Here is a 12744-nt window from a genome sequence, read left to right as displayed (position 1 = left end):
TATTGTGAATACCTCTGCCATGGACATGGGTATTCACGTATTTCTTGGGGACCCTAAGCAGTGCATTTTTGATGAAGAGCCACCCCGTGGAGTTGTTACCGGAAAGGGGTGGGCCCGGAGCAGATCTGCCTCAGGCCTGTCTGTGCTGTGTGTGCTCTTGACTCCATGTAGTAAGGATTTTGTAACAGGAGTCCAGATGGGTTTGAGAGTGTGTTCATTAAAGGCAGCGATAGTGAGACAAAGGAAGAAACCAGAGTAGAAGAAACAGCAGGGAGAGCCTAGGTGGGACTCTGCTTTGTCTCTAGAAATGTTTCAGGGAAGAAGTGAGCCAGGGCAGGGCTGCTTAGCTCCTGGGAAGTGAAGGTCACAGTGATGGAGGCGAGCCTAGGTGGGGCTGCTTAGCTCACTGGCAAGTCAGAGAAAAGGGGGGCTTTGGAGACAGGATCAGGGGGTGAGCCCAGGTGGAGATGCTGTTGCCCACTGCTCCCTCCCCTGGATGCAAGTCCTGTGGGGACCTTAGAAATAAAAAGTTCATGCACAGGAAGGGGCATGGGCATGCTCTAGGTTGAGCCCGGATTGAGTCTCTGTCCTGAGGGATTTTTTTCTTGTAGGGGAGAATCTTAGGGGAGGGTTTCAGTAGAATATTCATCAGCTTCCAGGTGCATTTTTAATATGCTGATGCATTAAAATGAGTGGATAGGGGAGTTTTGGATTATTCTTTGGTCTATTTTACTATTATCTTGGGTCTGTCTGGCTTTCATGGGGTTTTGTTACTTGTTCTCCAACTTCATCTGTCCTTGGGTTTAGCTGGCACAGATGGCATTAGTTGGGTCTTTGTTCTCTATTTCCCAGGCCAGGGTGATGTAAGCTGTGTATTCCCTGGTTAGGGAGGAGGGTATAAACCATTTGCTCTCAGTGTCCTTGGTTAGGGAAGATAAGGTGTTGTGATTCACAGGCTGGTTGCACGCTGCCCAAACTGTTTGCCCTTGTTTAATTTTCTTGTCTCAGTTTCCCCATTTCACCTGCCCAGGGATTTTCCTAGTTTCTCACTGTCCTGCTACAGAGTGAAGCTAGAAAGGGTGATAAGAATGTGCTTTGATTCTCATGTGGAAAGTTGGGTCAGTTGGATAAATAAGGCAAACCAGGAGACATCTGTGGCACTCATCCAGAAGGAAGCTCCAACTCATGAGCGAGTTTAAGAGGACCATGAGATTGAGGGAAAACGTTCTGTCTTCCGACTTGCATACCTAGCATGTACCAAGATGCAGCATAACAATGTAAACAGTCACTGGAAAAGATAAAATAGTGAGAAGTCATGTAGAAATAATGAGGGTGAGAAACCCCTCAGAACATTCCCTTTACTCAGCACAAAAAGAACTCAAATAAAATATAAGTCCAGTCAAATTAGGTCCATTTGGTAGCCACAGTGCATATATATATACACAAGGCAACTTACAGGGAGTGAGCTATTACATGTGAGGTCTGTGGCAAGTTTGGAACCACAGTATTAGTGGGCGTTGGAGAATCTGTGTGGAAGAGGGTCCAGATAAATGATGGGTGAACTCCCTCTGAAGTCTTTTGTGCTGCTTCTGATCTTTTCTAGCTCCTGCCAGCTAATGGTTTGTCTTCTTTGTCTGTCTACATCAGTGTTGAGCTCTTATATCTACTTTGTACTCTTGTTTTATACAGGCAGTGACTTCAGTAAGTCTCGGTCATTTCTGATTGTAATGTAAAATTTAATTCATTAGCTAAAAACTCATTGTCTTATTCTGCTGCTGCTCAGGAGCAATATTTCTAGTAAAATGGTATTCATCTGCCATATGTTTATCCTGTGAGATTTCTCATTTTTCCTTTATTGCAATATCTTCCTAAACATCTGGTGCCCAATTATTTTTGATGACTCATCTCTGCATGAGGCAGTTTTCCATGACGAGCTGTTTCTTTCAGGTTCAGTGGAGGAGGGCCAGGTTTGCACCCGGGCTGGATGTAATTGGTGTGTGGGCATCTTTTAGTGTCGACTGGTTCCGACCCGTCAGTGCAGAGCCCTGTGGGTCTGGTCACAGAGCGGAGTCTCTCTTTCCCATGTGGTCACACGGCCGGGTGGTGTGTTGCAAGTATGTTTTCCCTCTGTCTGGGACTGATTGTGGAGGAGCTCAGCCCACTATTTTTCAGACCCAAACTGAGTAGAGAAGATAGTACGTTTTTTTTCTTTACCAAAAATGATTTTGCTCTTACACAGTTAAGGATTTTGTTTCTCACTTGGATATGTGCACCTTGTCAACTCTTTCTTGCCCCTGCAGCCAAGGGCATTTTCTCTGTTTTCTCCTTTTATTGAGCTTTTAATACTTTACTTTTCTGATTTGGCATTTCAGCTAAGTCCAAATTCTGATCAAGGTAAAATTTGATTTTCTTGCTATTTCTGAGGGATTTCAGCGAGAAGGAGAGAATGCCAACTAAATGGGGCTGTTCTTGAAAATTTTGTTTGTACTTTTAAATTTTCAAACAGTTTTGCTTTCAATCAATGTCAGCCGGTCTATGTATCAGATTTAGTATAGGTTATATGACAAATGCATACCTAGGTCTTTAGAAAATACAGATTTCAAGAAAAATGTCTAGATTTTCATAGAGATTAAATGATACTGTTTCATCTTGAAATACAGTGTAGATTTCATCACTACATAACATGTTACTATTTTCATAGTCTAGCAATCTGGCTTCATAGTTGGAACCAACTTTAGCTCATTTACTGAGAAATAAAGCTCGTTAAAAGAATAATGGGTATCTCACAGAATTATAAAAATATCTACAGAATTGTTTTCAGAGCTAAATCTCTGGACACCACTCCCAGAATCCCACTGCAGGACTTGGAATCACGCCCCTAGCCCCCATATGTGCATCTTGGTCTGGCAGAGCCTGGGTCACGTGTCCTGGCCAGCTCTGAATGAGACTGGGAAGCAGAACCCTGGGTTCTATGCTGCTTCTAAGTAGTCAGTGGGCTCTGCCTCCTGCCAAAACTCATAAGTTGGTGATTTGTCATGCATAGGAGGGTGTCTTAGCCCAGTTTGCTATAACAAAGATACCATAGACTGGGGGGCTTAAACAACAGACATTTATTTTCTCATAGTCCTGGATTTGGGAAATCTGAAATCAGGGTGTTGGGCAATTTGGTTCCTGGGGAGGGCTCTCTTCCTGGTTTGTAGACTGCTGCCTTCTTGCTACGTTCTCACATGTTAGAGGGAGAGAGATCATCTCTATTGTGTCTCTTCTTATAAGGCCACTAATCCTCTTTATGAGGACTCTACCTTCAGGACCTAATCACCTCCCAAACACCGCACCTCCTAATACCATTACATTGGGGAGTAGGGCTCCAACGTATTTATTTGGTGAGAGGAGGGGGAAATGAAAACATTCAGTCCACAGCAGAGGGTGATTCACTTGCTAAGCAGCAAAACAAACAGGCTTTCTTCACGGCACCATCTTTGACTACCCATATCAGCATGCACTTTATTTTCCACACTTTCACATATTTAAATGTCATGTGTATTGCTGCTGACACAATACAACTCTCTTAGTACCAAAAGCATTCACCCTTTTAAAAGAGTGTCCCTCTAAGTTTCAAAATATATGAATCTATGTCCAAGCTCAGTGTCTCAGGAGATGCCCGTTACTGCTCTGGTGAAATTTCTTAACAGAGAAAAGGCTCAGATGCTGGGTGTCCAAGAAGAAGAGAAGAATTCTAAAAGTGGGTCCAGTTCCTAGTCTGAAAGCAAGGCCTTGGTGAGTCCTGATTTTTTCCAGTAGATTTTTTTTGAGAAGTTTTCTTTAAAAGCGTTTTATAAACTGTAAACCAGTTGGTGAAGGTGTAAGCAGTTCACTGGCTAAGACGATTTTAATCCTCACTTGTAATTCGTCATCTGAGCAAATCAATGACTTTGTCTTTGCTACAAGAGTTTTGCTCTATAAAAATGCCTTTTCTTAGGTTATTCTTGGTGCTAAATAATAAGATAAAATATGTTATGGCAAAGAAAGTATTGATATGTAACCCACTGGGGATTCAATTACATCATGATTTACTTTATCAAGATGGTCATACCACTTGTTCTTGGGTCTTAACATGCTTTATATTCTCCTGAATATTCACTCTGAGGTCAAGAACTTCTACTGATGGTGGCCTTTCTGGGATCTAGATATTAGATCAAATTCTTGAAACTTGGCGGGCTCCTTGGCTTCTCCTTGTCCTGGTGGCACAAGTTCACTGCTGGATGGTGCTGGTTTGGTTCTGGTTTGTTGATATCCGTAGACCCCACTGGTTGGGGATCACCTACCATTGGCTCTCTTCTCTCTCCCTCATGCCCTTTATTTGCTCTGTCTGTCTACACTCACTCCCCACCAGTCCTCACCAGTGCCTTGCCCTCTGAGAGGACAAGGACAGCACTACTTCTGACAGCCATTTGCTGGCCAGACGCAATAGGTATAACTTACTGAATTGTCTGCTCTTTGAAAAGTATTGAGGTCCTGCAACAACCTGAGTTGGTAGTGTTATTTTCATAAAATAGGACATGTCCACAGGATTATAGAAGGAATGTGCTGAAATCTAGTGGTGAGACTTGTGTCAACAGAGAACCATGCTTACCTAAAGGCCCAGAGGAAAATTTTGGTGAAATCTCGAAGGTGATTAGGAGGATGCTGCTATGTTCTCTTACTGGCATTGCCTCCTAATTATAGTTCCGCAGGTTCCTCTGGGAGCAGAGAGCTGAGTCCCTGCACAGACCTGGTGCTGTGCACAGGCGGTGGCGACTATGAGGAGCATCTGGACTCTGCGCAGTGAGCCAACCTCCATGGCAGCATCCCAGGAGAAGGGACGCCCAGCATCCGCACATGATGCGTTCTCCATTTGTACCTGATGTCTAATGCTGGTCTTCCCCCAAAATGGAAAGGCAGGATGGCTTATGTATTTGGGATAGTTCTCTCTGTTTTTCTGGATGGATTCCAATTGGATGTTTAAAATAAAATAAAATAAAATAAAAATAAAGTAAAAAAGAAACTTATCACGAATCTGTTCTGCTTAAAAAAATAAATGGAAATCCAGTTGGTTCCATTGTGGTTAAAATATAGATACATGCATTTTAAAACCGTTAGAAGGATATATATTAAAATGGTAACAATGGTTATCCCTCAGTGGTGGGTACAGATAATTTTATTTTCTTCTTTTTGTTTTCCCATGTTTTCTAAATGCTGAACATTTTTTTTTTTTTAGAACATGCACTACTTTTAGAGTGAGGGAAGAAAGTTAAAAAGTACCAACATCTGAAAATGTAGACTTGTGCAGCCAGTAACTTAAGGGAGCAGTTCGTCACTTGATGAAAGAACATTTTAGGTTGCAAAGGGTTCACAGTTCTGTGACTAAAATAGGCCCTTGATAAATATTTGCTGAATCAATTAATAAATGAATTCAGTCTGGGGTTTCCTGAGTGGCAGGCTCCCCAGGGCATTTTGAATAAAATCAATTTACAAAAACGTGATTTGCACTCCCCGTCCCCCTTCTCCCAACAATCCATTGTGAAAAAGTGGAAGATCAGAGGTGGCTGCACGCTCTGGCTCCTGCTCTGCCACTGCTCACCGCCCTCCCTCCGTGCCCCGCCCCAGCCTTCGTTTCCTTAACTGAAAAGGGGAATAACAGCCGCCTGCGAGCATGGTGTTTAATGTTTTCGAAGGACTTTTTTAGAAAGTGTAAGCTGCTTCCAAAGAGTAAGAGTTAAGAGTGTGTGTGACTATAAAGGGACCAGAGAAACTAGAGGTAGTTAAAATAATTTTTTATTGCGAACTGTGAACATACAACAGAAAATTGCACCAAACAGAAATGAAAATCTCAGTGAGTTACCACAAGGCAAATACTACTCAGGGAGTCACCAACCTGGGCAGAAAATCGAACACTGTATGTGCCCTCAGAAATCCCTTAATGTGTCTCCTAACCCTTAGCCCTCCCCGCTCCCCCAAAATGACCGTTATTCTGACTTTTATGGTGATCACTTCCCCTCTTTTCTAGACAGTTTTATCACTCTACTGATGATCCCCAACTTATGATGGTTTGACTAAATGATTTTTTGATTTTAAAACTGATGCTAAAGCAATATGCATTCAGTGAAAAAGAAGGAACTTTGGGTTTTAATCTTTTCCTGGGATTAGAGATATGCAGTACGATACTCTCTCATGATGCTGGGCAGCAGCCCCAAGATGATTTTGCCCAACTGTAGGCTAATGAAGGTGTTCTGAGTACATTTAAGGTAAGCGAGGCTTAGTTATGATGTTTAGTAGGTCAGGTGTATTCAATGCATTTGTGATGTTTTCTAGTTACGATGGGTTTGTTGGGATGTAACCCTGTCACAAGTCAAGGAGCGTCTGTACCAAGTATGCATCCCTAAAACATGATTGTTTGGTTTTGCTTGTTTTTTTTCCCTTCTTCTTTTTTTTAATGTAATGGAGTCTTGTCTTCTTTTTATTTGGCATCTTTTGTTTAGCATCGTCTGTGAGATTCATCAATGCTGTTGTGGGTAGTGCAGTGCATTGAATTGTTGGATGGTATTTCATTGGAGAAATATCACTGCTCACATTTTTGTTCTCCTGTTGATAGACATGTGGGTTGTTTCCAGTGTGGGCATGTGATGCCTGGAGCTGCCATAACCATGAAGTGGCAAGTGCGAGAATGAAGAGCCGAGCCAGCATGCCGAGAATGGCTGAGTGCGAGGGTGGGAGGGCCTGATGTTGCTGGGCCAAGGGCGGAACTCCAGAACAGCCCACTTCCAGGTGACTTGTTAAGTAAGCAGCCAATGTCTGCATGGTTTAAACAACGGGTCACCCTGCCACAGGTAGCCCAAACCTTCCAGAGGAACACACCAACCAAACCAATGGACTCACTCAAACATTCATCAACATTTAATTAAACATTTACTGAATGTTCCTTGCATGCTGACACTTTATATTTAATTTAACCAACTTAACTTTTGACGATACCAATTATTATCCCCATTTGAAAGATGAGAAATGTAGGTGTATTAGGGTAGTCCTAGGTGCTTTGGCAGATAAAGACAGATCTCAGTGGCTTAGCATAACAGAAGCCTGGATGTCACTCACATAAAGTTCAATGGGTGGTTGTGATGGGGCAAAGTGTGGCTGTTCCATGGAGTCATTCAGGAACCCAGGCCTATGGGGACTCTGCCACCTTCAACACGTGACTCCTAATTCATCTTGGATAAAAGGCAGACCTGGGAAGAAAACATGTGGCTGGGGCGGAGTGAGGGGTAGGGAGGCGGGGTCTCACAGGAGGAGTTATGGTCCAAATCTGGGCAGGGTGAACGTCATCTCTGCCCATGCACGTTCACTGGCCAAGCCCTAGGGCAAGAGTCTGAGCCACATTTCCTCCTGAGCAGTTAGCCAATTTCTGCTTAACAGGACTCAGAGGGACTGCATAACTCACCCAACGCTATTCTCAGTACTCAGGGGGGCCATGCCCGGCTTTGTGTCAGAAATCCAGGGCTGCGCTAGGAACAGGCCTGGTGCTAGGACAGGTGCTGCCCCAGGGCCAGTCCTTAGTGAATGCAGATGCCCTGCCCGAACTCCCCTCCATTAAGGCAGCTGTCTTTACCAGCCTCCTGGCAAAATATTTTACCGCCTTCAGTTAGTGCGTCTGTTCTAGGTGTTTGACTTGCATGGGAGAGGCTGTTTGAAGTAGAGGTGGGGAAGGTGTGAGGGTGAAAATGGGGACCAGTTCTGCTGCAATCTAACTGTGAGGCCTTGGCACATTATTAACTGTCTCTGTGCTTGTTTCCTCCTTTGTGGAGGGCACGAATACTGCCTCCAGCGTAGAGCTGCTGGGAGGGTGAGAGGAGTAAGTGCACAAGAAAGCAAGAGTTCGCCGAGTGCTAGCCTGCTTGTGATCTCATGCGTCCTCTGTCTGCATATGCCCATTTTACAGATGAGGACATGGAGGCTTAGAGGGTGAATTTGTTCCTCCCACCAGTTCGTTCTTCTTGTGGGTGTGGTTGGGGGAACTCAGGGACCACAAGACACAGGCCATGGGGAAGGCCTTGCTCACTGCCTCCTCCTCCTCTGTACCTGCCTCCCTGGAAGGCCTTTTTCTGCCTTCGGATTTCTAGTCCTCTCACTTACATCTGGGACTGGGGCCGGGCCGGGCCTGCTCCTTCCTCCAGCAGTGTGCTCAGTGCCAGCACATTCACACCTCCAGCTGAGCAGATCTGTGATTTTGCCACGCTGTACTCCCCCACATGCAAAGTCCGCAGAGCCTTCTCTGTTCTGCTCTTGTGGCTCCCCCACCCCCACCCCTGGCAGCTGAGCAGTTCAGAGGAAGCCTTGGGATGTTTGTGCATGGAGAGATAAGGCCACATAGGAATGTGAAGTGTTAGACTCCAAGGTTAGGGACACCTTAGGGCCCTTTTCTAATTCCATCTCCTGAATGTTTATCTTCTTCATAGCAGGCTAACAGCTCTTCACTCCTCCCTCCCTGCCTCCCTTCCTGCCTCCCTCCCTCCCTCCCTCCTTCCTACTTATTCAATGAATTTTTATTGGGCACCTACTAATTGACAATTCAGAAGAAGGCACTCAGAGAAGGCCTCACCTAGAAGGTGCCAGTCTGGGAGAAAAGTGTTTTGGACAGAGGCAACAGCCAAGGCAAAGACCCTGGGGCAGAGTGTGCCGGGCTTGTTGGAGGAGCAGGGAGGAGGTGAGAGTGGCAGGGGCAGAGTGAGCGAGGGGAAAGGAGACCTGGGAGGTTACAGGTTGAAGGCAAGACAGACCTGAGTGCTGGGAAAGGACTGAGGCTCTTAAGGAGAGGAAAGCCAGGATCAGGGTCATGGGCTAGCAGTGAACAAAACAAACTTTCCTGCCCTGACCTCTGCCCTGACATTTTAGAGGGGGAAGAGAGGAAAGAAATGAAATAAATAAGAAAATGATATTGCCTGTTAGAAGGTGATAAATCCTGGGAGGGAAAAAAAACAGGGAATAGAAATAGGGAATGTCAATGAGATGGGAATTTTAATTTATAATAGAACTAGAGGCTCAGTGCACGAAATTCGTGCACTGGAGGGGGGGGGTGTCCCTCAGCCCAGCCTGCACACTCTCCAATCTGGGACCCCTCAGACATCCCTCTCACAATCCGGGACTGCTGGCTCCTAACCGCTCACCTGCCTGCCTGCCTGATTGCCCCTAACTGCCTCTGCCTGACAGCCTGATCACCCCCTAACCACTCCCCTGCTGGCCTGATTGACATCTAATTGCTCCCCTGATGGCCATCTTGCGACAATGTGGGGGCAGCCATCTTGTGGTGGCCATCTTGTGACAACGTGGGGGGCAGGCATCTTGGGGGTGTGAGGGCCAATTTGCATATTACCTCTTTATTATATAGGATGGACAGGGAGGGGCTTCCTGAGAAGTGACATTGGAGCAAAGACCTCCAGGGGGTGAGGGAGTGCCCTGTGGGAAAAGCAGTCCGGACAGAGGAAACTGCAAGTGCAGAGACCCAGGTGTGGGGGCTGCCACCATTAGCTCTCTCTTAGTATCATTACCCATCAAGTGGGGATTTCATGATAGAGTGGATGAGGAAGTCTGAACACTAACAAGTGTTATACATAGTTATTTTTATTATTCATTCTTTTAAAGATTGTCCCAGTCAGCCATGGCCACAATCGTGTTGTCTAACCCACACCCCCAAAACTCAGTGGCCTTCTGTGCTAAGCACTATTTTCCCACCCAGGCCTTTGGGCAGCAGGGCTTCTGCTGACCCAGACTAACCAGCAGGCTGGGCCGTGTCTGCTTAGTGTCATTCGTATTCTTCACAGTGTTTTCCTGCACATGTTCTTCTCATGCACAAGAGCAATACTAGCCAGCACATGTGCTGAAAGCTTCTGCTGACCTTCATGTCTGCTCACACACCTTTGGCCAAACTCAGCATCAAGTGGGTGGAAAAATATACTCTGCCTCCAGGCTATACGGGGAGGAGTGAAGGACTGAGACGAGGATGTGGAGTTAGCAAATTCTTCTGCAAAGAGACAGGCAGTAAATAATTCTGGCTTTCTGGGTCATACGGTTGCTGTCACAGTGATTCAGCTCTGCTGTGTTCGTGTGACAGCAGCCACAGACGGTATGCAAGCAAATGACGGTGGCTGTGTTTCAATAAAACTTTATTTACAGACACCGAAATTCAGATTTTATAAAACTTTCTTGTGTTGGAAAATATTATTCTTTAAAAATGTTTTTCAACCACTTAAAAATGTAAAGGCCGTTCTTAGCTTGAGGGCTATATGAAAATAGGTGGCAGGTGGCATTTGGCCTGTGGGCCATCATTTGCCAGCCCCTGTAACAGAGACCTAAAGATTCCAGCAGACCTTGAACCAGAGAGCTCAGTGCAGTGCCACCAAAGCTCCCTGTATCCAGGTTTCTGATCCCGTATCCGATCAACCCCACAAAGAACCAGCCGTGGACTAATGCCATTGTAAACGCAGCTGCATCTCTTGGGCTACCCACTGAGCCTCCAGCCCTGCAGTCGGGGGGCACACACTCTGCCCTGGCTGTTCCTCTGGGGACACGTGCAGAGCAGCCCGAAGGAAACCACTGTGAGATTTATGATCATAGGAGCCCGAGGCTAAAGAAGAAGAGGGCATTTCTGAAGTTAGGAAGGGCACAGGGCAGAAGCAGCCATGATTTCTGATGATGATGGGGAGCTGGAGCCACAGAACCTGCTCCGCAGTTGAGTAGGTAGACATCACAGGGTGGTGTGACTCCCGTGAGGGTGGCCACCAATGGGCTCCGCAGATGGAGAGAGTATTATTGTGTTTCTTAGGGCTCTTTTTTTTTTTTTTATATGAAATGCTGAAAGGTATCCTTTATTTATTTTTTTCAATCTTTAATTTCTTTATTGATTAAGGTATTACATATGTGACTAGAGCTCTTGTTTTTATTTCCTCTGGGTGTGAGTGTGTGTGTGTGTACCTGCGTGTACGTGTGCATGTGTGGACCTTCCCACCACAGGATTCTCAGCTTGAACTTGTCTGCACCACCTGGGCTTCTGGAGATGCAGATGCATTTAAGATGGTGTCAGACCAGGTCTGGTTCTTTGTGGGCTTGAGCGTATATGGCAGCCTGGGATCGGGAGCCTGGGACACAGGGGGCTCCATGGGACCCTGCATTGAGCTCTCACTTCAGGATATGTCTGTTTCCAGGAACCGTAAAGAGTTCACTAAACACACTCAGGTGTCCCAGCAGTGAGGTTGGGGGGGAAAAAGCATCAAAAGGAATTTGGATGCCAAGACCGGTTTGGCTCAGTGGATAGAGCGTCGGCCTGCAGACTGAAAGGTCCCAGGTTCGATTCCGGTCAAGGGCATGTACCTTGGTTGCGGGCACATCCCCAGTGGGAGGTGTGCAGGAGGCAGCTGGTCAATGTTTCTCTCTCATTGATGTTTCTGACTCTCTATCTCTCTCCCTTCCTCTCTGTAAAAAATCAATAAAAATATATTTTTAAAAAAAAAAAAAAGGAATTTGGAATTGTACCAGAGGGATAGGGGTTGAGCGCTGAACTGGGAAGCCATCAGCCACTGTTTCAAACAGTGAGGCAGTTAACTGAGCTGTGGTCTACAATTCATTCCTTAACTTGGGGACCCTCGGATAGTTGTTTAATCATCACAACAACCCTGTTGGGAGGGACTGTTATACCCATTTCATAGATGAGCACACGGAGCAAAAGGAAGTTTAATAATTGTCTAAGATCCTCAACCAAGGCTGGTGACGTTGAGAGTTGTGCTGTATTATTTGACTCCAGCGTCTGCTGGCTGCTTCCTTTTGATGTATTGTCTTTCTTTATCACAAGAAACATTGGTGAAATCTGAGTGTTTACAGATCAGCTCAAAACCCATTACTTTATGTGTCATTCACAATGCTCCCGCCTCCCCATCTGTCTTTCCCTGGACAGAAGTCCCCTCCACACCCATGTTTTGTCCTTAGGAGAAAGGGCTTGTCTCATTGTGAAGAGGCCTCTTCCTCCCAGCTTCCTGTTGGATGTAATCCCCAGAGAGAATGCCCTCTTTTGTTTGGCAGACTGTTGGGGGCAGGAGGGGTCATGGTCTGGAGCTGGGGTGCAGAGACAGGCAGCTGTCATGCCTTGTCCCTGGTCTGGAGACCAGCCTGTGTGCAAAGAGCTCACGGCTCCTGGAGAATCCAGGGCCCGTCATACAGCTTTCTTTGCCCCAGTGTCTCCTGGAGGGACGCTTCTGTCTGCCGAGACCCTCAAGAGGGGGTGTGCAGGAGGCTCACCATGCTTGGGGAACAGAGTCCTCAGATTTATCCAAATAAACCCATGTTTATCAGCAAAGTCTGCATTATTCCCTTATCGTTTGAAAACAGTTTTAGCTGGCAACTCTTCTGCCTTTTTCCTATGAAAACATTTAAAATAGAAAAATAAAAAGAAATGTGGAAAGAAAGCGGAATTCAATCACTGTTGCAAGTTTGCCACAGTTTCTCCATCTTTCCTCCTCTTTTTATGCATCTGTCTTTGCTGAACTCTTTGAAAGCAGCAAGCCCTCCAGCCAGCATCTTTGAGAACAAGTGTGTGTGGCCTGGGGAGCTTGAGGCTTCTCAAACAGCTCTCTCTGGATGTTTGTTGCTTCATCCACGGCACTGTCCCCTTATTGTCTTTTGGGGAACAGAGTCAATCTGTGTGACATGGGCCGGGGTGACACC

Source organism: Myotis yumanensis, unplaced genomic scaffold (assembly GCF_028538775.1).
Source record: "Myotis yumanensis isolate MYYU_CA2020_CCGP unplaced genomic scaffold, mMyoYum1.0.hap1 SCAF_7, whole genome shotgun sequence".
NCBI classification, from domain to species: Eukaryota; Metazoa; Chordata; class Mammalia; order Chiroptera; family Vespertilionidae; genus Myotis; species Myotis yumanensis.
Note: the sequence above shows the minus strand (reverse complement) of the source record.